The sequence below is a fragment of the Dendrobates tinctorius genome, unplaced genomic scaffold (genome assembly GCF_039654945.1).
Source record: "Dendrobates tinctorius isolate UK_male_01 unplaced genomic scaffold, ASM3965494v1 ptg000019l, whole genome shotgun sequence".
In the NCBI taxonomy this organism is placed as follows: Eukaryota; Metazoa; Chordata; class Amphibia; order Anura; family Dendrobatidae; genus Dendrobates; species Dendrobates tinctorius.
The window spans coordinates 54,619,527-54,646,922 of record NW_027361687.1 but is presented as its reverse complement, the minus strand read 5'-3'; the positions used below and the strand labels follow the sequence as shown (position 1 = coordinate 54,646,922).

General features: G+C 46.0%; 1 protein-coding gene across 1 annotated transcript in view; it reads right to left on the bottom strand.

The window, feature by feature from the left end:
* The window catches only part of LOC141082970 (uncharacterized), a 166,741-nt gene extending 140,428 nt beyond the window's left edge, over positions 1–26,313 (bottom strand). Inside the window, exon 1 of the transcript XR_012230617.1 lies at positions 26,255–26,313. The gene's annotated coding sequence lies outside the window, so the exon portion shown is untranslated. The remainder of the gene's footprint in view (positions 1–26,254) is intronic.
* Between the last annotated feature and the right edge of the window lie 1,083 nt (positions 26,314–27,396).

Below are 27,396 nucleotides of genomic sequence, written 5' to 3'. Positions count from 1 at the left end.
AATAAATTAAAAAAAATATATATTTTTCAAATAAATACTGTAAAGAAACCAGATTATATCTTAACACCTTTACCCCCAAGGGTGGTTTGCACGTTCATGACCGGGCCAATTTTTACAATTCTTACCACTGTCCCTTTATGAGGTGATAACTCTGAAACGCTTCCATGGATCCCGGTGATTCTGACATTGTTTTCTCGGGGCATATTGTACTTCATGTTAGTGGTGAAATTTCAGTCAAATAACTTACGTTTATTTGTGAAAAAAACGAAAATTTAGCAAAAATTTTGAATATTTTGCAATTTTCCAACTTTGAATTTTTATGCCCTTAACCCCTTCGCACTCGAGCCTGGTTTTGCCTTCGTGACCGGGCCAATTTTTTCAATTCTGACCAGTGTCAATTTATGAGGTCATAACTCTAGAACGCTTCAACGGATCCTACTGATTCTGACAATGTTATCTCATGACATATTGTACTTCTTGATGGTGGTAAAAAATTTTAGATATGATCTGCGCTTATTTGTTAAAAAAAATCAAAATTTGGCGAAAATTTAGAAAATTTATCAATTTTCAAACTTTTAATTTTTATGCCCTTAAATCAGAGCGTGATATCGCACAAAATAGTTAATAAATAACATTTCCCACATGTTTACTTTACATCTGCACAATTTTGGAAACATAATTTTTTTTTTTTAGGAAGTTATAAGGGATAAAAGTTGACCAGTGATTTCTCATTTTTACAACAAAATTTGCAACACCATTTTTTTTTAGGGACCACCTCACATTTGAAGTGAGTTTGGGGGGTCAATATGACAGAAAATACCCAAAAGTGACACCATTCTAAAAACTGCACCTCTCAATGTACTCAAAACCACATTCAAGAAGTTTATTAACCCTTCGGGTGCTTCACATGAATGAATGGAATATGGAAGGAAAAAATAAACATTTAACTTTTTTTCACAAACATTTTACTTCAAAACCATTTTTTTTTTATTTTCACAAGTGTAAAAAGAGAAAATGAACCACAAAATTTTTTGTGCAATTTCTCCCGAATATGCCAATACCCCGTATGTGGGGCTAAACCACTGTTTGAGCACACGGCAGAGCTCAGAACGGAAGGAGTGCCGTTTGACTTTTTCAATGCAGAATTGGCTGGAATTGAGATCGGATGCCATGTCGCATTTGGAGAGCCCCTGATGTACCTAAACAGTAGAAACCCCCCCACAAGTGACCCCATTTTGGAAACTAGACCCCTTAAAGAACTTATCTAGATGTGTCGTGAACACTTTGAACCCCCAAGTGCTTCACAGAAGTTTATAACGTAGAGCCATGAAAATAAAAAATCATTTTTTTTCCATAAAATGATCTTTTAGCCCCCAATTTCTTATTTTTACAAGGGTAACAGGAGAAATTGGACCCCAAAAGTTGTTGTCCAATTTGTTCTGAGTACACTGGTACCCCATATGTGGAAGAAAACTACTGTTTGGGCACACGGTGGGGCTCGGAAGGGAAGTAGTGATGTTCTGGTATGCAGACTTTGATGGAATGGTCTGCGGGTGTCATGTCGCGTTTGCAGAGCCCCTGATGTACCTAAACAGTGGAAACCCCCCACAAGTGACCCCATTTTGGAAATTAGACCCCCCCAAGGGACTTATCTAGATGTGTGGTGAGCACTTTGAACCCCCAAGTGTTTCACTAAAGTTTATCATGTAGAGCCGTGAAAATAAAAAAAATCATTTTTTTTCCACAAAAATGATCTTTTAGCCTCCAATTTTTATTTTCCCAAGGGTAACAGGAGAAATTGGACCCTAAGTGTTGTTGTCCAATTTGTCCTGAGTACGCTGGTAGCCCATATGTGGGAGAAAACTACTGTTTGGGCACACGGTGGGGCTCGGAAGGGAAGTAGTGACGTTCTGAAATGCAGACTTTGATGGAATGGTCTGCGGGCGTCATATTGCATTTACAGAGCCCCTGATGTACCTAAACAGTGGAAACCCCCAATTCTAATTCCAACCCTAACCCCAACACACCCCTAACCCTAATCTCAGCCCTAACCATAACCCTAACCACAAACCTAACACCAACACACCCATAACCTTAATCCTAGCCCTAACCCTAGCCCTAACCCTAGCCCTAACCCTAGCCCTAGCCCTAGCCCTAACCTGTGTACCTGCTTTTTTTTTTTTACTTTTTTTTCTTTTTGTGACAAGATCGCTGCCCTGCGATCTGACTCATTGTAATGCGACTTCTCTGATCTCACACTGACAGATGATCAGAGGTGAAGCAGCGTTACTATGTGACAAGATCGCTGCCTGGCACACAGTAACGTGACTTCTCCTCTGATCTTACACTGACAGATGATCAGAGGTGAAGCAGCGTTACTGTGTGACAAGATCGCTGCCTGGCACAGCTGTGCCAGGCAGCGATCAGCTGTGCCAGGCAGCGATCTAGTCACACAGTAATGCTGCTTCACCTCTGATCATCTGTCAGTGTGAGATCAGAGGAGAAGTCGCGTTACAATGAGTGAGATCGCCAGGAAACAAGCAGCTTTCCCAGCGAGCGCTCTCTTTGGCTGCTGTGATGCTGACGTCATCAGGACCTGAACCAATCAGGTCTCGATGACGTCGGGGGTCCCAGCATGCATTGTGCACCGGGATCCCCGTGTTATAAGGTATGTGGGGGTCCCGGGGGGCACAAAACCGCCGACAGTAGATAAACGTCGGCGCTGCACAAAGCCCAGCAAGCGCCAACGTTTATCTACAGTGGGCGGTCGGGAAGCGGTTAAATCACAGAAATATGGCACACAAAAAACTTAATAAGTAACATTTCACATATGTTTACTTTACATCAGCACAATTTTGGAACCAAAATTTTTTTTTGTTAGGAAGTTAAAAGGGTTAAAAGTTGACCAGCGATTTTTCATTTTTGCAACACCATTTTATTTTTTTGGACCACATCACATTTGAAGCCACTTTGAGGGGTCTATATGATAGAAAATACCCCAAAGTGACACGATTCTAAAAGCTGCACCCCTCCAGGTGCTCAAAACCATATTCAAGAACTTTATTAACCCTTCAGGTGCTTCACAGGAATTTGTTGAATGTTTAAAAAAAATGAACATTTATCTTTTTCACAAAAAAATTACTTCAGGTCCAATTTTTTATTTTGCCAAGGGTAACAGGAGAAATTGGACTACAAAAGTTATTGTGCAAATTCTCCTGAGAACGCTGATACCTGATATGTGGGGTGAACCACTGTTTCATGGCAGAGCTCAGAAGGGAAGGAGTGCCGTTTGACTTTTTCACTGCAAAATTGGCTGGAATTCAGATCGGACGCCATATCACGTTTGGAGAGCCCCTGATGTGCCTAAACAGTGGAAACCCCCCACAAGTGACCCCATTTTGGAAACTAGTCCCCCCCAAGGAACTTATCTAGATATGTGGTGAGAAGTTTGAACCCACAAGGGCTTCACAGAAGTTTATAACGTACAGCCGTACAATTAAAAAATCATATTTTTTCCACAAAAATGATCTTTTCACCCCCAATATTTATTTTTCCAAGGGTAACAGGACCCTAAAGTTATTGAGTACGCTGATACCCCATATGTGGGTGTAAACGACTATTTGGGCGCATGGCTGAGCTTGGAAGGGAAGCAGCGCCATTTGACTTTTTTGGCTAGAATTGGATTGGACGTTGGAAAGCCCCTGATGTGCCTAAACAGTGGAAACCCCCCACAAATGACACCATTTTGGAAACAAGACCCGCCAAGGAACTTATCTAGATGTGTGGTGAGCACTTTGAACCCCCCCAGTGCTCCACAGAAGTTTATAACACCCAGGCGTGAAAATAAAAAAATTATATTTTTTCCATAAACATGATCTTTTAGTCCCCAATTGTTTTATTTTCCCAAGAGTAACAGGAGAAATTGGACCCCAACAGTTGTTGTCCAATTTGTCCTGAGTACGCTGATGCCCCATATGTGTGAGAAAACTACTGTATGGGCACACGTCGGGGCTCGGAAGGGAAGTAGTGACGTTTTGGAATGCAGACTTTGATGGAATGGTCTGCGGGTGTCATGTCGCGTTTAGAGAGCCTCTGATGTGCCTAAACTGTTGAAACTCCCCACAAATGACCCCATTTTGGAAACTAGACCCCCCACAGAACTTATCTAGATGTGTGGTGAGCACTGTGAACCCCCAAGTGCTTCACACAAGTTTATAACGCCCGGGCGTGAAAATAAAAAAATCATATTTGATATTTTTGCCCCCAATTTTTTATTTTCCTAAGGGTAACAGGAGAAATTGGACCTCAAAAGTTGTTTTGCAATTTGTCCTGAGTAGGCTGATACCCCATATGTGGGGGTAAAAGACTGTTTGGGCGCATGGCAGAGCTTGGAAGGGAAGGAGCACCATTTGACTTTTTCAACGCAGAATTGGCTGGAATTGAGATCAGACGCCATGTTGCGTTTGGAGAGCACCTGATGTGCCCAAACAGTGGAAAACCCCCAATTCTAACCCCAACACACCCCTAACTCTAATCTCAGCCCTAACCCTAGCCCTAACCATAGCCCTAACCCTACTCATAGCCCTAACCCTAATGACAAAATGGAAATAAATACATTTTTTTAATTTTATTATTTTTCCCTAACTAAGGGGGTGATAACAGGGGGTTTGATTTACTATTTATGGCAGGTTTTTATTTTTGGCAGCTGTCATACGCTAAAAGACGCTTTTTATTGTAAAAATAGTTTTTGCATCACCACATTTGGAGAGCTATAATTTTTCCATATTTTGACCCACCGAGTCATTTGAGGTCTTATTATTTGCGGGACGAGTTGACGTTTTTATTGGTACCATTTTCGGGCACGTGACATCTTTTGATCGCTTTTTATTCCGATTTTTGGGACGCAGAATGAACAAAAACCATAATTTCAAGAATTTCTTTTGGGGGGTGCGTTTACACCGTTCCGCGGTAAAATTGATAACGCAGTTTTATTCTTTGGGTCAGTACGATTACAGCGATACCTCATTTATGTCTTTTTTTATGTTTTGGCGCTTTTATGCACTGAAAACAATTTTATATAAAAAATAAATTATTTTTGCATCGCTTTAATCTGCGAGCTATAACGTTTTTATTTTTTTGCTGATGACACTGTGTGGCAGCTCGTTTTTTGCAGGACAAGATGACGTTTTCAGCGGTACCATGGTTATTTATATCCGTCTTTTTAATCGCGCGTTATTGCATTTTTTGTTCAACAGTATGATAATAAAGTATTATTTTTTGCTTTGTTTTTTATTTTAATTTTTTAAGGGGTTCACTAAAGGGGTTAACTAATTGGATAGTTTTATAGGGTGGGTCGTTACGGACGTGGTGATACTAAATATGTGTACTTTTATTGTTTCGTTCTTTTTTTATTTCCAAAAAATGAATTTATTAGGGAATATTTTTTTTTTATTTATTTAGCGATTTTTTATAAATTATCTTTACACTTTTTTTAACTTTATTATACTGTCTCAGGGAGGACATCACTGTTATGTGACAGATCGCTGATCTGTCACATCACAGATCGCTATGACAGATCAGCGATCTGTCACAGGCACGGCTAGAGGCTTCCTCATGCCGGAGCTTTGCAGGCATGAGTAAGTCGGCTCCCTGCAGGCCCCCGAAGGTCCCCATCGCCATATTCGATCCCGGGACCTGCAGGGAAGGAGGCCCCCGGAGCAGCGCTGCACATCGCACTGCTCCGGGGGGCTCAGGGAAGCACGGAGGGAGGCCGCTCCCAGACGATGCTTCCCTAAACCCCCCGGTACACTGCGACAGTGATTGATCGCAGTGTGCCGGAGGTTAACGTGTCGGGGGCGGTCCGTGACCGCCCCTGACACATAGTGACGGGTGTCAGCTGTGATAATCACCCCGTGAGCGCCACTGATCACGCTAGACGTACTATCCCGTCCATGGGCATATGTGCCCGGATCCCATGGACGGGATAGTGCGTCTCATGTCAGAAAGGCGTTAATTACGTAGACGACTATGTTTAGCAAACCAAGAAGAATTGACTTTTTATCTGTATGTTGGCTTTTGAATTTAAGTGTTGATTTCTGCTGGGTCATTGACTTGTAAGCTGATATTTGATATAACATAGTGTGCTCTTATCCTTGATGAATAGTGAGGTCTACTGATATGCTAATTATACATTGTCTGGCCCACATATTTTGTTGATTTTTAAAACAGAGGAGGAAAATCTATGCAAATAGATTACATAATCAAACAAGACAACTTGGCCATCACCCTCATCTGTGAGGGTGGAGTGAAGGACACTGTGTAAATCTAAAAATAGGTTACATGCCTCTGTATAAAGAGACTAAGAGACAGAGAGACTGAGTGAGCGACACAGCCGGACATTCTGCAAAACACCCAACGGACGAGAGACAGGACTGTAGCCAATCCTTCATGGCACCATCGCGAGGGACATGGATCTATCATTCTATAGCAAACAACCTAGGGGTTTTTGGCTCTGGTTGTAAGGATACAGATCTGCTCCATTGACCATCATAGAACCATGGATACGTTTGGAAAAAGCCAGGAATGGGATCCGCTGGTCGCCTGGCTCCATGGAGATGTTTGGAGAAGCCAGGTGGTGACTCTCTTGTCAACTGGCTTTGGACCTTATATGGACTCAATAGACTGTCATCTTCCTACGCTCACCGTTACCTCCTCTCTTTGTTTATACCACAGGTGGGGTAGCCGACCCTGGGATCTCTGACATAACATCTGACATTATCCCGGTGGGTTAACGGAAGGATGAGACTCTGTAATGTGCACCATCTTGGGGAATTTTGCTGGGACTATTCTGTGTGTTATCTGCCTGTTTTGAGGTTCAATAAAGCATTGCCACACTGTTTTACCTTCAATCTGTGTTGTCTGAGTAGCGTTATTCCCACGTGAACGTGAGAACGGGCATTAGGCGGGACAATCCCTGGTCTATGGTCTATGCGGTCCCGGCTAGCGGACTTGTGCGCCCGCCGACCCCCCGTTTCCCCCAAATACATTTATGTAAATAAAAAAAAAACAATAAAGGTACACATATTTGGAATCATCACGTCCATAACAACCCGTTCTATAAAACTGTCCCACTAGTTAACCCCTTCAGTGAACACCGGAAAAAAAAACGAGGCAAAAAACAATGCTTCTTCATCATAACGTTGAACAAAAAGTGCAATAAAACTCATTAAAAAATACGAATGTAAACAAAAATGGTACCTCTGAAATCGTCATCTTGTCCCGCAAAAAATGAGCCATCACACAGCTCCATCAGCAGAAAAATAAAACTTATAGCTCTCAGAATATAGTGATGCAAATTTGTTTTTTCTATAAAATTGGTTTTACTGTGTAAAAGCGCGAAAACATAAAAAACTATATAAATTGGGTATTGCTGTAATAAAACTGACCAGAAGAATAAAGCTGCCTTATCAATTTTACCACACACAGAATGGTATTAAAAAAGCAATTCCTGAATTGCTGGTTTTTGTTCATTCTGTCTCCCAAAAATCGGAATAGAAAGTGATAAAAAAAAATGTCATGTACCTGAAAATGGTACCAATAAAAACGTCAACTGGTTCCACAAAAAAAACAAGCCATAACATGACTGTTGGCGGAAATATGGAAAAATTATAGCTCTCAAAATATGGTGATGCAAAAAATAGTTTTCGCAATAAAAAGTGTTTTTTAGTGTGTGACAGCAGCCAAACATAAAAACCCGATATAAATCTGGGATCGCTGTAATTGCACCGACCCCAAGAATAAAGTTGCCTAATCACTTATACTGCGCGAGGAACGGCACAAAAATATAAATAAAGCCAATTCTTCACATGCTGTTCATTTTTTCATTCTGCCTCCCAAAGAACACAGTAAGGCTCGGCGCACATGTATCCTGCACTCTGCACTGAGCACTTACACCGGGGTTTCCGTGTAAATCTCTGAAATATGTGATTCAGACAGAACCCCAGGTGGAAGATTACCTATAATGAGGCAGATGGAGGCACTTTGGCTGCCATAGAACCTGTGATCCGATGGTGTCCATCTTTTTAGGATTGCATAAAAGTGCCATCGGCCACAGTTTTGTGCACTTCTGAAAAGGACACCACTGAACAGCGGCCAGACGGAATCCAGAGTAACTCTGCTGCCTCATTATAGTGAATGGATCCATTTGGGGTTTAATCTGTCATGTCACTTGGATATTTAGATGGAAACCCCAAAGTAAGTGTTCAGCATACAGCGCTGGATAACTGTGATCGTAAATGCTATGTGTATGGCAGTGACCCCTGTTACAGCTAGGGGGCGATGTATGTGCTCCTCAGAATACGCATGGGGGTGTATAGTGTCCGGCAGGATTCTAAATGGCTGGTATGTGTCGCAGAGGGCCTCTGCGCTGTAAGCCCAAAATAATATTGTTATGCTGTGACTTGTAGTTTCAGGAGTTTTTGCTTATTTATAATAGGAGGTGGCCTCACACCTATGGGGGGTGGCTTCCCATATACCTCACCCTGAGGTAAGGGTGCTCACTGTACTCATTTTTCCCTGCAGAAGCCTGTATGGTTGTGTGTTTGAGGACCTGCGGTGATGTCACGATCGCGTGACTAGCCATGTGATAGGTACCTGGGTGTGGTTACAGCTATGTAATGGAGGTGTGTTTGGCACATGAGTTAGAGTGTTTGGGAGTCTGTCAGTGTGGACAGATTTCCATGTGTCCAGGCTGGACACTACAGAGTGGTCTGTGTGCAGAGAAGGACAAGTCTTCCTGCGTGTGTGGCTCCAGACCAAACCTGCTAGCCTGAGCCAGAGGAAGGAGGCCTGTGAGATACCTCCGGAGTGGACAGTCTGACAACCGTGAGTAATACTGACCGGGGTCAGTGAGAGACGTTTGTGGGATACCTCTGAGGATAAGAGGCATCCGGGAACCTGTGTGGCCGACACCAAAAGGTAACGGACAGGTATCCGTGTTATGCTGCCCAGGGTCAGTGAGAGACTGTGTTTGTTCTATAGAGCTGAATGTGTAACGGACAGTGCACTGGCTGCTGCCTACTACCAAGTTTCTGAAGAGCGGTTTATGCTGTTTACTAATAAACCGAATGGACTTGCTTTTTTTACCCTGAGTGTCCCAGCGTATGCCTCAAAGACCAGCAAAGCAAGTAATCCCTGTCCACAGATAGTGTGGAATGTTTACATATGTAAAATGCTTCCAATAAAAGCTTCAACTTAATTCACAAAAAGCATTCAGGTCTGTCATTTGTTAACAGAATATAGGGGGCTTCCACGTTACTGGTAGCACAAAGGCACTGGAAAAACGAAATGGCTTCTCACCCTCAAAAAGAAATTCAGCTGATTTTCTGTTCCCAAATAAAAATGCCCTCCCTTACTTCTGCGACCCCAGTGTACCTAAACCACATTTAGCGCCCACATGTTTGGCATTTCTGTAATGAAGACCACCTGCCTAACTTACAGGTTTCTGTCTCCAGAAGCATGAGCTGGGCATAATGTACTGGTCACTACAGTGTACTGGTCACTACAACGGCAGTTTGCAATATTCACTCAGCAACATCCATCCACTGCTGCCTGTTTCTGAAAAACGTACAAGGAGTCAAAATTGTCACTATATCTGTAGATAAATTCCAAAAGGGTTATAATTTCCAAAATGGGGTCACTTGATGGGGATTCTGATTTTCTATCACTTAGGGGCTCTTTATATGGAATCAGCAAACTATTCTAGGAAAATCTGCGCTCCAGGAGGCAAATTGCGTTCTGTCCTTCCCAAGGCTCACCGTATGGCTAAGTAGTACTGCACAGCCACATATGGAGTACTGCCATGTTCAGCAGAAATTGTGCTACAAATTTTGGTGCCACTTTACCCATTTCCCAGTATGAAAATGTAAAACTTGGGGCTAACAGGCAATGTTGGTGGAAAAAATTTAAATTATTTTATCTTTACTGCTCAATTGTATAAAAGTCTGTGACACACCTGTGGTGTCAATAAAATCCATGCACCCCTAGATAAGTTCATTGATAGGTTTAGTTTGTAAAATGGGGTCACATATGGAGGGGTTATTCTGTGTTGGCATCTCAGGGGCTCTGCCAATGTAACATGGCAACCTCAAACAAGTGCAGCAAAATCTGCACTGTAATACAGTACGGCATTTCTTCCTTTCTGAGCTTTGCACTGTGCCTCAAAAGTAGTTTTCGATGACATATGGGCTATCGGTGAACTCAGGAGAAATTACACAACACATTTTGGGGTCTGTTTTCTCCTGTTAACCTTGGGAAAATTCAAAATTTGGAGCTAAAAAAAGATTTTTTGCAGAAAATGTGATTTCTTTTATTTTCACTGCTTAACGTTATAAACTTCTGTGAAGCACCTGGGGGTTCAAGATGCTCAATACACATCTAGATAAGTTTCATAAGGTGTCTAGTTTCCAAAATGGTGTTACTTGTGGGGGGGTTTCCACTGTTTAAGCACATCAGGGGCTCTCCAAATGCGTCATGGCGTCCGCTAATTATTCCAGCAAATTTTACATTAAAAAAAGTCAAATGGTGCTCTTTCCCTTCCGAGCCCTGCCGTGTGCCCAAACAGTAGATTTCCCCCACATATGGGGTATCGGCATGCTCAGGAGAAATTGCACAAAAAATTGAATTGTCCATTTTCTACTGTTACCCTTGTGTGAAATTTAAAAAAATTAGGCCTAAAGGAAAATTTTTATGAAAGAAAAGTAAAAGTTTATTTTTTCCTTCCACATTCCAAATATTCCTGTGAAGCTCCTGAAGGGTTAATAAACTTCTTGAATGTTGTTTTGATTACCTTGAGGGGTGTAGTTTTTAGAATGGTGTAATTTTTGGGTATTTTCTGTCATATAGGCCCCTCAAAGTCACTTCAAATGTGTGGTGGTCCCGAAAGAAATGGTTTTGCAAATTTTGTTGTAAACATGAGAAATCGCTGATCAACTTTTAACCCTTATAACTTCCTAACAAAAAAAAATATGTTTAAAAAATTGTGCTGATGTAAGGTAGACATGTAGGAAATGTTATTTGTTAGCCATTTTGTGCAATAGGACTCTCTGATTTAACCCCTTTCTGACATACTATCCCGTCCATGGGACCCGGGCCCCTATGCCCATGGACGGGATAGTACGTCATAGCGATCAGCGGCTGAGTGTCAGCTGATTATCACAGTTGACACCCGGCACTATGTGTCAGGGGCGGTCACGGACCGCCCCCGACACGTTAACCCCTGGCACACTGCGATCAAACACGATCGCAGTGTACCGGGGTTTAGGGAAGCATCGGCAGGGAGGGGACTTCCTCCGTGCTTCCCTGAGACCCCCGCAGTAGCACGAAGTGCAGCGCTGCTGCGGGGGTCTCCTTCCCTGCAGGTACCCGGATCCAAAATGGCGGCAGGGACCTTCGGGGGGCCTGCAGGGAGCCGGCTTCCTCATGCCTGCAAAGCGCCGGCATTAGGAAGCCTCCAACACTGCCTGTGACAGATCGCTGATCTGTCACAGCGATCTGTGATGTGTCAGATATGTCCCCCCTGGGACAGTATAATAAAGTAAAAAAAAAAGTGTAAAGATAATTTATAAAAAAATCGCTAAATAAATAAAAAAAAAATATTCCCTAATAAATTCATTTTTTGGAAATAAAAAAACCCAAAACAATAAAAGTACACATATTTAGTATCACCGCTTCCATAACGACCCGCCCTATAAAACTGTCCCATTAGTTAACCCCTTTAGCGAACCCCTTAAAAAATAAAAATAAAAAACTAAGCAAAAAATAATGCTTTATTATCATACTGCTGAACAAAAAGTGCAATAACGCGCGATCAAAAAGACGGATATAAATAGCCATGGTAACACTGAAAACGTCATCTTGTCCCGCAAAAAATGAGCCGCCACACAGTGTCATCAGTGAAAAAATAAAAAAGCTATAGCTCACAGAATAAAGCGATACAAAAATAATTATTTTTTAAATAAAATTGTTTTCATTGCATAAAAGCGCCAAAACATAAAAAACAACATAAATGAGGTATCGCTGTAATCATACTGACCCAAAGAATAAAACCGCCTTATCAATTTTACTGCACGTGGAACGGTGTAAACGCACCCCACAAAAGAAATTCATGAAACGCTGGTTTTTGTTCATTCTGCGTCCCAAAAATCGGAATAAAAAGCGATCAAAAAAATCACGTGCCCGAAAATGGTACCAATAAAAATGTCAACTCGTCCCGCAAAAAATAAGACCTCACATGACTCGGTGGGTCAAAATATGGAAAAATTATAGCTCTCAAAATGTGGTGATGCAAAAACTATTTTTACAATAAAAAGCGTCTTTTAGTGTGCGACAGCTGCCAAACATAAAAAAAACCCCGCCATAAATAGTAAATCAAACCCCCCGTTATCACCCCCTTAGTAAGTAATTATTTATAAAATTAAACAAATGTATTTATTTACATTTTCCCACTAGGGTTAGGGTTAGGGCTAGGGTTAGGACTGAGATTAGGGTTAGGGGTGTGTCGGGGTTAGGGTTGGAGTTAGAATTGGGGGGGTTTCCACTGTTTGGGCACATCAGGTGCTCTCCAAATGCAACATGGCGTTTGATCTCAATTCCAGCCAATTCTGCGTTGAAAAAGTCAAACAGTGCTCCTTCCCTTCCGAGCGCTGCCATATGCCCAAACAGTGTTTTACCCCTACATATGGGGTATCAGCCTACTCAGGAAAAATTGCAAAACAACTTTTGGGGTCCAATTTCTCCTGTTACTGTTAGGAAAATAAAAAATTGGGGGCAAAAATATCATTTTTGTGGAAAAAATATGATTATTTATTTTCACGCCCGGGCGTTATAAACTTCTGTGAAGCACTTGGGGGTTCAAAGTGCTCACCACACATCTAGATAAGTTCTGGGGGGGTCTAGGTTCCAAAATGGGGTCACTTGTGGGGAGTTTCAACAATTTAGGCACATCAGAGGTTCTCCAAACGCGACATGACACCCGCAGACCATTCCATCAAAGTCTGCATTCCAAAACGTCACTACTCCCCTTCCAAGCCCCGACATGTGCCCATACGGTAGTTTTCTCCCACATATGGGGTATCAGCGTACTCAGGACAAATTGGACAACAACTTTTGTGTCCAATTTCTCCTGTTACCCTTGGGAAAATAAAAAATTGGGGACTAAAAGATCATGTTTGTGGAAAAAATATGATTTTTTTTATTTTCGTGCCCTGGCGTCATAAACTTCTGTGAAGCCCTTGGGGTTCAAAGTGCTCACCACACATTTAGATAAGTTCCTTGGGGGGTCTAGTTTCCAAAATGGTGTCATTTGTGGGGGGTTTCCACTGTTTAGGTACATCAGTGGCTTTCCAAACGCGGCATGGCGTCCAATCCTAATTCCAGCCAAAAAAGTCAAATGGCGCTGCTTCCCTTCCGAGCTCTGCCATGCGCCCAAATAGTGGTTTACCCCCACATGTGGGGTATCAGCGTACTCAGGACAAATTGCACAATAACTTTTAGGGTCTTGTTACCCTTGTAAAAATAAAAATTGGGGGTGAAAAGATCATTTTTGTGGAAAAAATGTGATTTTTTAATTTTACGACTGTACGTTATAAACTTCTGTGAAGCCCTGGGATGTTCAAAGTTCTCACCACACATCTAGCTAAGTTCCTTTGGGGGTCTAGTTTCCAAATTGGTGTCATTTGTGGGGGGTTTCCACTGTTTAGGCACTTCAGGGGCTTTCCAAACGCGACATGATGTCCGATCTCAATTCCAGCCAAAAAAGTCAAATGGCGCTGCTTCCCTTCCGAGTTCTGCCATGCGCCCAAATAGTCGTTTACACCCACATATGGAGTTTCAGCGTACTCAGTACAAATTGCACAATAACTTTTTGGGTCCTGTTACCCTTGGGAAAATAAAAATTGGGGGTGAAAAGATCATTTTTGTGGAAAAAATATGATTTTTTAATTGCACGGCTGTACGTTATAAACTTCTGTGAAGCCCTTGTGGGTTCAAAGTGCTCACCACACATCTAGATAAGTTCTGGGGGGGTCTAGTTTCCAAAATGGGGTCACTTGTGGGGGGTTTCCACTGTTTAGGCACATCATAGGCTTTCCAAACGTGACATGGCATCCAATCTGAATTTAGGTGTCGGATGATGGGAGCGGTTGTCCCATCAGCTGACAACAGTTACCGGAGGTAAAGTTTATACCTCTCATCACAGCTGAGCACTCCCGCTGTCTTTTCACAGTGTGGGAACCATGGCTCTCTGAACGGCGGGGATGATTTCCCCACCGATCAGAAGCGGTGATGAGTGTCTGTCAGGGGAAGCACTCGGCCGAGTGGTTCTGTTCTGAATTTAGATGTTGGGCAGCTGATGTTTCTTGGAGTGATGCTGCCCTTCAGGGGTTGTTCCGTAGAGGCCTGTGTGAATGTCTGAAGGATGCCCTGGCACTTCATCCTCCACCTGACTCCCTGGAAGACGCCATGACCCAAGCGGTTCACATGGATCGCAGACTTGCGGGCAAGAGGCGTTATGCAACTCAAAACATCTTTATTCTCCAGTGAAGGTGAGATCCGGATTCCACCTGTGGCTATGGAGGTGAGCGCTGTCACCTGTGAGGAGAAGGAAAGAAGACGCCACCGGGAGAAGCAGTTGTGCTTCTATTGTGGGGAATCTGGACATTGGAAGAAGGACTGCCCCTCCTGTCCGTCATCCTTCAAGGTGGCGGGAAACGACTAGGTCTGGGTAGTAGTCGAGGAGGCTACCCAGACCTTCAGGTACAATTTTCCTCACTGGCAAAAATTGTGCTTCAGGTGGAACTGGAACTTGCAGATGGTCCTATTCAGACTACCGCCTTTGTTGACTGTCGTTCTGCTGTTAACCTGATTGATACCCGGATTATGACTCTTAATAAGATAGGGACAGTCAGGCTTCAGGATCCTGTTAAACTTATGGCAATTGACTCGTCCCCTCTTACCCGGGAGGGTATCTGTTTCAGGTCTGAACTTTTTTTCTCTGAAAGTGGGTCCCACTCATGTGGAAAAACTAAGTTGTCTTGTGTTGGATAACTTGCCTGCGGGACTGGTACTGGGGATGCTTTGGCTTCAACGCCATAATCCTACCATTGATTGGGTTACAGGGGAGATCACTCAATGGAGAGGCAAGGATAAATGTTGTAAACTGGGACCTCTTGTTAACTCTGTTAAATCCGTATCTGTGTCGTCTGTCGGTCTGGAAGGTATTCCGGAATACCTGAAGGATTTCGAAGACGTGTTTTCCGAAAACGAGGCTGAGGCGCTTCCACCACATAGACCATACGATTGTGGCTTTGATTTAGTACCCGGAGTCAAGTTACCTAAGGCTCGGTTGTTCAATTTGTCCGGGCCAGAGCACCAAGCCATGAAGGAGTACATAGCTGAGAGTCTCCACAAAGGGCATATCAGGCCTTCTGTTTCACCCGTGGCAGCAGGATTCTTCTTCGAGAAGAATGCACAAAATGCTTAGGAAAAACAGCAACTTATTATGGTAGCCCCCTGACATACTATACATCATATGGGGTACCTTAGTATGCTGCTGAAAAGGACCAGAATTCAGATCAATCGCAATCTATAATATAACGGGCTAAGCGTCACTATGTCCGAAGCCTTTATAGACTGCGCAAGCGTGATGCTCCTGCGCAGTCTGGCTCCAGACAGAATGAGGCAACCAGCGGTTAGGAGTGTGTATGGCGCCCGGAGATGGCGGTATGCTTACATACCGCGATCTCGGGTGCCATACTTACATACTTACCTGACCGGGAGGAGCATTGCCGCGGCGCTTCTCTTCGGGGGGAGACCGAGGCAGGAGTGTGGCCGGAATCACACATGCGCATAGCGCGATCCGGCGCCATTTTACTGAAGACATATTTGCAGTGTGTCTTCAGCAATATGGCGCCGGACAGCGCTATGGGCATGCGCGTACTCCGGCGCCAGACTCCTCTCCCAGCTTCCAGCAGAACGTGACGCTGGAGCACAGGAAACAAGGGTGAGTGTAAATGTTTTTTTGGATGTGTGCAGTTTAATAAGGGTGAGGGGGACCATGCATACCAGGATAGGGGGTGAGGGGTAGCATGCATACCACAAAAGGGGAGTGAGGGGACCATGCATACCACGAAAGGGGGGCGAGGGGACCATGCATACCATGAAAGGGGGGTGAGGGGACCATGCATACCATGAAAGGAGGGTGAGGGGACCATGCATACCACGAAAGGGGTGTGTGGGGACCATGCATACCACGAAAGGGGTGTGTGGGGACCATGCATACCACGAAAGGAGGGTGAGGGGACTTTGCATACCACGAAAAGGGGGTGAGGGGACCATGTATACCACAAAAGGAGGGTGAGGGGACCATGCATAACACGAAAGGGGGGTGAGGGGACCATGCTTACCACAAAAGGAGGGTGAGGGGACCATGCGTACGACGAAAGGGGGTAAGGGGACCATGCATACCACGAAAGAGGAGTGAGGGGACCATGCATACCACAAAAGGAGGGTGAGGGGACCATGCATACCAGGATAGGAGGGTAAGGGGACCATGCATACCACAAAAGGGGGGTGAGGGGACCATGCACACCACGAAAGGGGGGTGAGGGGACCATGCACACCACGAAAGGGGAGTGAGGGGACCATGCATACCACGAAAGGGGGGTGAGGGAACCATGCATACCACGAAAGTGGGGTGAGGGGACCATTCGTACCACGAAAAGGGGGTGAGGGGACCATGCATACCACGAAAGGAGGGTGAGGGGACCATGCATACCATGAAAGGAGGGTGAGGGGACCATGCATACCATGAAAGGGGAGTGAGGGAACCATGCATACCACGAAAGGGGGGTGAGGGGACCATGCACACCACGAAAGGGGGGAGAGGGGACCATGCATACCACAAAAGGGGGTGAGGGGACCATGCATACCACGAAAGGTGGGTGAGGGGACCATGCATACCACGAAAGGGGAGTGAGGAGACAATGCATAACACGAAAGGGGGGTGAGGGGACCATGCATACCACAAAAGGGGGAAGCGGGGTGAGGGGACCATGCACACCACGAAAGGGGAGTGAGGGGACCATGCATAACACGAAAGGGGGGTGAGGGGACCATGCATACCACGAAAGGGGGAAGCGGGGTGAGGGGACCATGCACACCACGAAAGGGGGGTGAGGGGACCATGCATAACACGAAAGGGGGGGTGAGGGGACCATGCATACCACGAAAGGAGGGTGAGGGGACCATGCGTACCACGAAAGGGGGGTGAGGGGACCATGCATACCACGAAAGAGGAGTGAGGGGACCATGCATACCACAAAAGGAGGGTGAGGGGACCATGCATACCAGGATAGGAGGGTGAGGGGACCATGCATATCACGAAAGGGGATGAGGGGACCATGCACACCACGAAAGGGGAGTGAGGGGACCATGCATACCACAAAAGGAGGGTGAGGGGACCATGCATACCATGAAAGTGGGGTGAGGGGACCATGCGTACCACGAAAGGGGGGTGAGGGGACCATGCATACCACGAAAGACGAGTGAGGGGACCATGCATACCATGAAAGGAGGGTGAGGGGACCATGCATACCATGAAAGGGGAGTGAAGGAACCGTGCATACCACGAAAGGGGGGTGAGGGGACCATGCATACCACGAAAGACGAGTGAGGGGACCATGCATACCATGAAAGGAGAGTGAGAGGACCATGCATACCACGAAAGGGGTGTTTGGGGACCATGCATACCACGAAAGGAGGGTGAAGGGACCTTGCATACCACGAAAAGGGGGTGAGGGGACCATGTATACCACAAAAGGAGGGTGAGGGGACCATGCATACCATGAAAGGGGAGTGAAGGAACCATGCATACCACGAAAGGGGGGTGAGGGGACCATGCACACCACGAAAGGGGGGAGAGGGGACCATGCATACCACAAAAGGGGGGTGAGGGGACCATGCATACCACGAAAGGGGGGTGAGGGGACCATGCATACCACGAAAGGGGAGTGAGGGGACAATGCATAACACGAAAGGGGGGTGAGGGGACCATGCATACCACAAAAGGGGTGTGTGGGGACCATGCATACCACGAAAGGAGGGTGAGGGGACCTTGCATACCACGAAAAGGGGGTGAGGGGACCATGTATACCACAAAAGGAGGGTGAGGGGACCATGCATACCATGAAAGGGGAGTGAAGGAACCATGCATACCACGAAAGGGGGGTGAGGGGACCATGCACACCACGAAAGGGGGGAGAGGGGACCATGCATACCACAAAAGGGGGGTGAGGGGACCATGCATACCACGAAAGGGGGGTGAGGGGACCATGCATACCACGAAAGGGGAGTGAGGGGACAATGCATAACACGAAAGGGGGGTGAGGGGACCATGCATACCACAAAAGGGGGAAGCGGGGTGAGGGGACCATGCACACCACGAAAGGGGAGTGAGGGGACCATGCATAACACGAAAGGGGGGTGAGGGGACCATGCATACCACGATAGGGGGAAGCGGGGTGAGGGGACCATGCACACCACGAAAGGGGAGTGAGGGGACCATGCATAACACGAAAGGGGGGTGAGGGGACCATGCATACCACAAAAGGAGGGTGAGGGGACCATGCGTACCACGAAAGGGGGGTGAGGGGACCATGCATACCAGGATAGGGGGAGTGAAAGCACCATGCATACCAGGATAGGGGGAGTGAAAGCACCATGCATACCAGGATAGGGGGTGAGAGGACCATGCAAACCAGGATAGCAGGGTGAGAGGACCATGCATACCAGGATATGGGAGTGAGAGGATCATGATACCAGGATAGGTGGGTGAGGGGGACCATGCATACCAGGATTGGGGGGTGAGGGGGCCATGCGTACCAGGATAGGGGGGTGAGGGGGCCATGCGTACCAGGATAGGGATAAGGGGATACATGCATACCAGGATTGGGGGTGAGGGGACCATACATACCAGGATGAGGAATAAGGTGCAATGTTTACCAGGATTAGGGGGGTCCATGCATACCAGGATGAGGAATAGGGTACCATTCATATCAGGATAGGGATGAGGGGTGCCATGCACAGCAGGATAGGAGGGGGCAGCACATACCAGGATGGAAGACCATATACCAATAAAAATGCTCGCCACCCGGGCGTTGAACGGGTTCATAGCTAGTCTCTATATATAAAACTGAATGTGTGTGTGTATTACCAACCAATCACGAAGAATCTTTCATTTCAACAGAGCTGTTCAAAAGAAGCTGAGCTGTGATTGGTTGCTATGAGCAACAGTTTTTCTTGCAACCAATCACTAAGCATCTCTCATTTCACCAGAGCTGGTTAAAAGAAGCTGAGCTGTGATTAGTTGCTATGGGCAAGTTTTTTTTTGACAATACCTCAGCAGACATTGACATAGTGGGAGAAATCTAGCATCCCTGGGAAAAGAAAACTCCCAGCCATTGTCTGCCCCCCAAAAAGGAGCACAGAGCACATGACAGAAATGAATCCCCCCCCTCCCTGCCCATATCCCCATCACACATCCTCCATCCTGTAGGCACATGTTCCCTCTTAAAGGGATCATTGGTATGGAAGTCAGAGCAAATCCATCCAGCGCTTTGGTTTTGACCCCAGGCCTCTCTTAAAGGGATCTCCGGTATGGAAGTCAGGGCAATTGCCTTCAAATGCTCTGGTACTGACCCCAGGCTATCTTAAAGGGATCTCCTGAATGGAAGTTAGGGTAAATCCCTCTGCGCGCTTATTCTGACCCCAGAGTTCTATTAACATTGGTATGCAAGTCAGGGCAAATCCACTCAACGCTCTGGTTCTGACCCAAGGCCCCTCTTAAAGGGATCCTCGGTATGGAAGTGAGGGCAAATCCACTCTGTGCTTTGGTACTGACCCCAGGCCTCTCTTAAAGGGATCTCCGGTATGGAAGTTAGGGTAAATCCTTCATCGCTCTGATTCTCACCCCAGGCTTCTATTAAAGGGATCATTGGTATGGAAGTCAGGGCAAATCCACTCAGCACTCTGGTTCTGATGCCAGGCCTCCCTTAAAGGGATTCCCGGCATGGAAGTTAGGGCAATTCCACTCAGCGTTCTGGTTCTGACCTCAGGCTCTCTTAAAGGGATCCCTGGTATGGAAGTCAAGGCAATTGCCTTCAAATGCTCTGGTACTGACCCCAGGCTCTCTTAAAGGGATCTCCTGTATGGAAGTTAGGGCAAATCCCTCAGCGCTCTGATTCTGACCCCAGGGTTCTTTTAAAGGGGTCATTGGTATGCAAGTCAGGTCAGGGCAAATCCACTCAGTGCTCTTTCTGATCCCAGGCTCTCTTAAAGGGATCCCCGATATGGAAGTTAGGGCAAATCCACTCAGTGCTCTGGTTCTGACCCAAGGCCTCTCTTAAAGGGATCTCCGGTATGGAAGGTATTGTAAATCCATCAGCGCTCTGATTCTCACCCCAGGCTTCTATTAAAAGGATCATTGGTATGGAAGTCAGGGCAAATCCACTCAGCACTCTGGTTCTGACACCAGGCCTCTCTTAAAGGGATCCCCGGTATGGAAGTTAGGACCATTCCACTTAGCACTCTGGTTCTGACCCCAGGCTATTAGAGGTAGTAGTCCAGTGGCTCTGGCTGACGGGATGATGTCGGATATTAGGGGTAGTAGTCCGATGGCTCTGGCTGACGGGACAATGTGGGATATTAGGAGTAGTAGCCCGGTGGCTCTGGCTGACGGGATGATGTGGGATATTAGGGGTAGTAGTCCGATGGCTCTGGCTGACGGGACAATGTGGGATATTAGGAGTAGTATTCCGGTGGCTCTGGCTGATGGGACGATGTGGGATATTAGTGGTAGTAGTAGGGTGGCTCTGGCTGATGGGATGATGTGGGATATTAGTGGTAGTTGTCCAGTGGCTCTGGCTGACGGGACTGTTATGAATGAGTCACAGGAGGAGGAAAAAACAAAAATGCAAGCTAAGTCAAGAAAACTGGAGAGGTTGGTAGCTAGCGGATTGCAGACCCCTGATCCTATTCACAACAACTAACAGTAGCCGTGGAGCGTTCCTACGGTGGTCCTAGACGCCTCTTCACAGCCGGAGAACTAAATAAGCCTAAAGAAAGAAAGGGGAAATCTAAACTGCCCCAGAGCAAACCCCAAAGCAATAGACAGCCCCCAACATGTATTGTCGGTGAAAACAGATGAAAACACAAACACAGACAGAAAGACAGGGAGAGCAAATGATGGGGCCCAACTAACTAGATAGGAAAGGACAGAAAGGATGCTGGCTGCAATCCGCAAAAACCCTACCAAAAAAGTCCCAACACGTCTGATAGGAAAAACGGCCCTGAAGTCACTAGACTTCAAAATCCCTTTATCAGCACTCCGATATATTCTGAAGACAAAGCAAAAGAGATTTAACCGATCAAGGGCAAAAATGGAAATTCAGCAGAGCCCCAGCCGGGGCTGGCAGAACACAAAATCACAAAATTAAGCAAATCAGACAAAATCTCATGGAACAATAACAGAGCAAAACTTAGCTTTAGAAGACAGGAATTGAACTGGAGGACAGAGCTTAGAGCAGAGAAATCACCAGCAACCCTACAGGGCGTCGGCTGCCTTATATCCACTCAGAGATTCCGGATGTCCAATCGCAATCCACCTGTTCAGGTGACAGGTTTCTCCCATCCAAAATCAGTTTCACCACCTCCTTTCACCAGCAGAGGGAGTTCATCGGACATCAAAGGTGAACGAGAAAATGAGCTCACAACAGTACCTCCCCCTTGAGGAGGGGTCACCGAACCCTCATCCACGCCACCAGGCCGATCAGGATGGGCCCGATGAAAAGCACGAACCAATCTTTCGGCACGAATATCAGATGCAGAAACCCAAGAATTATCCTCCTGGCCATAACCCTTCCACTTAACCAAATACTGGAGTCTCCATCTAGCCAGATGAGAATCCAGTATCTTCTCAACCTCATATTCCACATTACCTTCAACCAATACAGGGTCAGGAGGTGCCACCACAGGAACTACTGGCTCAACAAACCTCTTCAACAGAGACTTATGAAACACGTTATGGATCTTAAATGTAACAGGAAGAGCCACTCGAAAAGAGACCGGATTAAGAATCTCCAAAATCTTGTAAGGTCCAATAAATCTAGGTTTAAACTTTGGAGAAGCCACCTTCATAGAGATATTCTTTGATGACAACCAAACCATATCACCCACCTTAAACCGGGGACCAATGGTCCTATGCCGGTTGGAAAACCGCTGGGCCTTTTCCTGGGAGAGAGACAACTTATCCACCACTTGGTCCCAAATCTGGTGCATTCTCTCCACCACAGTGTCAACACCTGGGCAGGCAGAAGACTCCACCTGTCCTGAAGAGAATCGAGGATGAAACCCAAAGTTACAAAAAAAGGTGACATCAAAGTGGCAGAACTAGCTCTATTATTTAAAGCAAATTCGGCCAAGGGCAAAAATGAGACCCAATCATCCTGATCAGCAGAGATAAAATATCTCAAATAAGACTCCAAAGTCTGGTTTGTTCTCTCCGTCTGCCCATTGGTCTGAGGGTGAAACGCAGAGGAGAAGGACAACTGAATTCCCAGCTTGGAACAAAAAGTCCTCCAAAATCTAGAAACAAACTGAACTCCTCTGTCAGATACAATGTTCTCAGGAATCCCGTGCAAGCGAACCACCTGTTGCAAAAACAAGGGCACCAAGTCTGAGGAAGATGGCAACTTTTGGGAGTGGTACAAGATGGACCATCTTAGAGAATCTATCACAAATCACCCAGATAACAGTCATTCTCTGAGAGACAGGCAGATCAGAAATAAAATCCATTGAAATATGGGTCCATGGCCTCCTGGGCACCGGCAAAGGCATCAACAACCCACTAGAGCGAGAACAAGGTTTAGACCGGGAGCAAGTCCCACAGGACTGCACAAAATTCCTGACATCACGAGATAAGGCGGGCCACCAAAAAGGCCGACTCACCAAATCTCTAGTACCAAAAATACCTGGATGACCAGCCAATGCGGAGCAATGAACTTCAGACATTATTCTCTTCCTCCACTGGTCAGGAACATACAATTTTCCATTGGGACAACGCTCAGGTTTGTCCTCCTGAAACTCTTCCAGAGCACGTCTCAAATCGGGCGCTGAAGTTACTAGACTTCAAAATCCCTATATCAGCACTCCGATATATTCTGAAGACAGAGCAAAAGAGATTTAACTGATCAGGGACAAAAATGGAAATTCATCAGAGCCCCAGCCGGGGCTGGCAGAACACAAAACTAAGCAAATCAGACAAAATCTCATGGAACAATAACAGAGCAAAACTTAGCTTTAGAAGACAGGAACTGAACTGGAGGCCAGAGCTCAGAGCAGAGAAATCACCAGCAACCCTACAGGGCGTCGGCTGCCTTATATCCACTCAGAGATTCCGGATGTCCAATCGCAATCCACCTGCTCAGGTGACAGGTTTCTCCCATCCAAATCAGTTTCACCACCTCCTTTCACCAGCAGAGGGAGTTCATCGGACATCAAAGGTGAACAAGAAAATGAGCTCACAACATGGGACGATGTGGGATATTAGGAGTAGTAGTCCGGTGGCTCTGGCTGATGGGATGATGTGGGATATTATAGTGAATGTGACTATGCGGAGTGTGCGTGGCTCTACACTCAGCTTTATTTATATATATATATATAATGTATAATCATTCTAATTTGCTATAACAAACCGTAGTTAGTTACTATGCCCGGTCAGCACCGGGCTCTTCAGCTAGTGCGTAATAAAGGGGGAAGTGATAGAACCACAGAAAGCGACTATAGATCCATAGTTTAGAAAAATACAAAAAACTTTATTCAAAATTACAGCAGATGTGAACAATGACAGAGACAAATAGATGCAGGCATGGTCATACCGCGCACTATGGAGAAACACGTGGACCCAAACCACCCAACCATATGTCAAGGTATATAATCCAATGAAAGAGGCCCGATCTACTAAGTGTATCACGGTGTCTAGTATATATGTGTCACGATGACCCGTCCTGTGTGACGCGACCCGCAGGCCGGTAACTGAAACAACAAGACACGGCACGTGAAGCTGTCCTGTGTGACACGGCCCGCAGGCCGGTATCTAAAACAACAAGACACGGGGAAAGGGGAAACAGTTACAACGGTGGGCCCTGCGATAGGGGGAGGGGACGTGGAGACCTCCTGCACTCCCCTGAGTCAGTGTCCCTAACGCTCTTAACGTTCCCTATGCCGGTTCCGCACCAGGCGCCGATCAGGAACCTGTCGCCCTAGCACACCCTACACCTATCCCTTGCTAGGGAGCTGGGTGGCGCAGGCACTGGCCCCACCGCTGTACTAATGCACACTAAGGAAAAACACAAACAGGGAAGCACCACTTAGCTTTACTCTGTTGCTCTTGCTCCTGGCAACAGAGTCCACCACTAGAATGCAGCTCTCCTCCTGAATCGCTGCCACCAAGCTCTGTCAGAGCTACAAGGAAATCCCCTATGACACCTTCCACACCAGGGCTAAGACGGTGCTGCAAGGAACGCTCACCAGCTCCTTCCTCCACCAAGGAAGGTTGAAATGAACACTATCACCAACACTGATTGCAGCACCTGTGACTCTTTTATAGCAGAGCCAGTGCAATCACACCTGCATTATAATCATGTGCACTTAACTAAAGAAACCCGAGTACGATTACGCTCACCACCACCGGGGGCAAACTTAGAACAAAAGACACCACAGTGCAATAATCCTAATGGCCACCGGGGGCAAAAAACAAACTTAAGCACAGCTTAAGAAAAATAAAAGGTTACCTGTGCTTTTTTATCAGTCCTGATCCAGCATGGTAAATGGTATCTGTACTAGAAGACCATAGAAAGTAAATGGCCACTACATCCATAGAATCTTTACTCTGCATATTTAGATCAGAGAAGCCATGCAAAATATTGCCCAATATGGCTCAGATGGTATCTTGAGCCCAGGATTAAAATGGTTAATGTGCCTGATGGTAGATTAATTACCTCAAGTGAGTGGCACCACTGGAGCGGTTGGGACCAGCGCGTCTGCCCCGACGCGCGTTTCAGATGCTCGTCCTTCGTCAGGGGGTGTAACAAAATGGGCAACCGGGTGCTTTAAAAAGCCGTCAAACCGGAAGTGAGGGTGACGCGCGCAGACCGGAAGTGACGCGTCCGCCGTCATAGCAACCAAGTGTGCCGAGCGGCGCCAGCGTCACATAGCAAGAAACAGATGGCGTCTAGGGCGCCATAGCAACCAGCCACATGTAGACGCCGGGAGCCACGCAGCACACAAGCGCCTCATTCGGACACGTACTGGTCTGCAGCATGCATGTAATGTGTCGTCATTAACCTCATCCTGCCTGGATGAAAAAAGTCTGGCAGGGAAAATGGTGATATGGAAATGGCATTGAGAACGACATATAGGAAAAGGGGGGAAAAAGAGTAGGGATATATTCACTGAGGGGATAAACCCATGGCAACAATAAACAGGGGATTGGAACTACTAAATAATTAGGCATAACAAGACATTGAGTACAAAAAACCCCATTACAAATCCCTAACACCCACTAATATCTATACCTCCTTAGGATGAACTATTAAGAACTACCATAATGTATAACACTCTACCCATAATACATGTACATAATTGACGCCAACTGTCCCTAAACAATATATATGTGTAAGGGGGTGGCCAGATACGCCACGTGTCCTCCCACTGTGAATGTTGTATATTTGTAATATGTATTGTACAGTGTGATATTAAAGTATTGTTGGAGCTAGTTAGGCTTAGTTAGGGATAGTTTGAGGTTTATATAGAATAATAGTGGGTGTTATGTAGTGCTTGGGAGACTAGAGGGCACTGTAGGGTTAGAATGTGAGATGCTAGATAGGATAGCAATAGTTAGCTGGTTTTAGCCAGAATAGAAACAGTTAATTAGCTGTACCAATGAGATTGTTGCTGGGAGGAGTTACCCAGAGGAGACAGAATTGTTGTAGAAAGGTGCTGTCACAGCAAGCAATGCACCAGCGATCCTGACAACGATATGACCCGGTCAGGATCGCTGGTGCATCGCTAAATGGTCGCTAATGAGCTGCCACACAGGCAGATCTCACCAGCAACATCGCAGGGGTCGGGGGTCGTTACTTACTTGTCAGACGAGGTGATCCTGACGTCCTCCCGCCCGGCTCCACGCGTCGCTCGTCTCTCCACAGGAAGCCCAGCAGGAAGCTGACGAAGAGAAACGGCCCAGGCCGTTCTCGCGCGATCAGCGATAATCAGCTGGGGAGCCGGTCGGAGGTAAGTATCAGACATAGCGATATCGCTGCCGTGTCACAAAACCAGTGACGGTATAGTGATATTGCTAGCGATATCGCTTAGTGTGACGGGGCCTTAAGTCAGAGTGTGTGTGTGTTTGAAGCAAGCAGATCAGAACAACAATGCAGTGACGGTGTCCTCTGGACAAGAAGTGAAGCTAAGAGGGAAGGTCCGGAAAAACTGGGTTCTGAGAGCACCAGAAGGGGAAGGCTACTGGAAGAATCTAGGTTTAGCATCTGTGGGTCACCTTCTGTGTCGTCCGGGGACCTAGGGTCCTTTGAGAGACTGCAAGCGGCAGCCTGGCAATCGCCCAGAATGGGGATTGTGGACAAGGAGCACCCAGTGACAGCTAATGGGAAGATTCGGGAAGCCTCGGGTTTGGAAACCATGGTGCAGGAGGAAAAGCAGCAGGGTCAGACCAGGGAGATTGAAGGAGTTGATATGTTCATACTTTGTCAAAATGCATTGACTGTTAGGCTGTGTTCACACACAGCGTTTTTTTAGCGGTTTTTACCGCGGTTTTCGCTATAAAACCGCTAAAAATAAGCTGCACAGTCATTTCTATGCATTTTGCACTTTTTGTGCACATTGATGCGTTTTTTACCGCGAAAAAAACGCATCGCGGTAAAAAACGCAGCATGCTCATTAATTTTGCGGATTTTCCCCGTTTTAGGCCTCTTCCATGCGGTTTTAAACCGCTGCGGAAAAAAACCGCATCAAAAACGCATCAAAACTGCGCAAAAAACGCAAGCGGAAAAATAGGTGCGGTTTCTGGGAAGGGATTCAGGTTTTTGAGCAGAAAATTTCTGCAACGTGTGCACTTAGCCTTACTGTTTTGAAAGAACATGTTCTAAGTAAAGTTTTACAGAAAATGAACAAGGACTCTCATAACATGACGTTGGTATTGTCAAGTATTTACCTCGTAAGGGGATATCAAGCGTCTTGACTTACCCCAAAACCCCCCACCGTGACCAT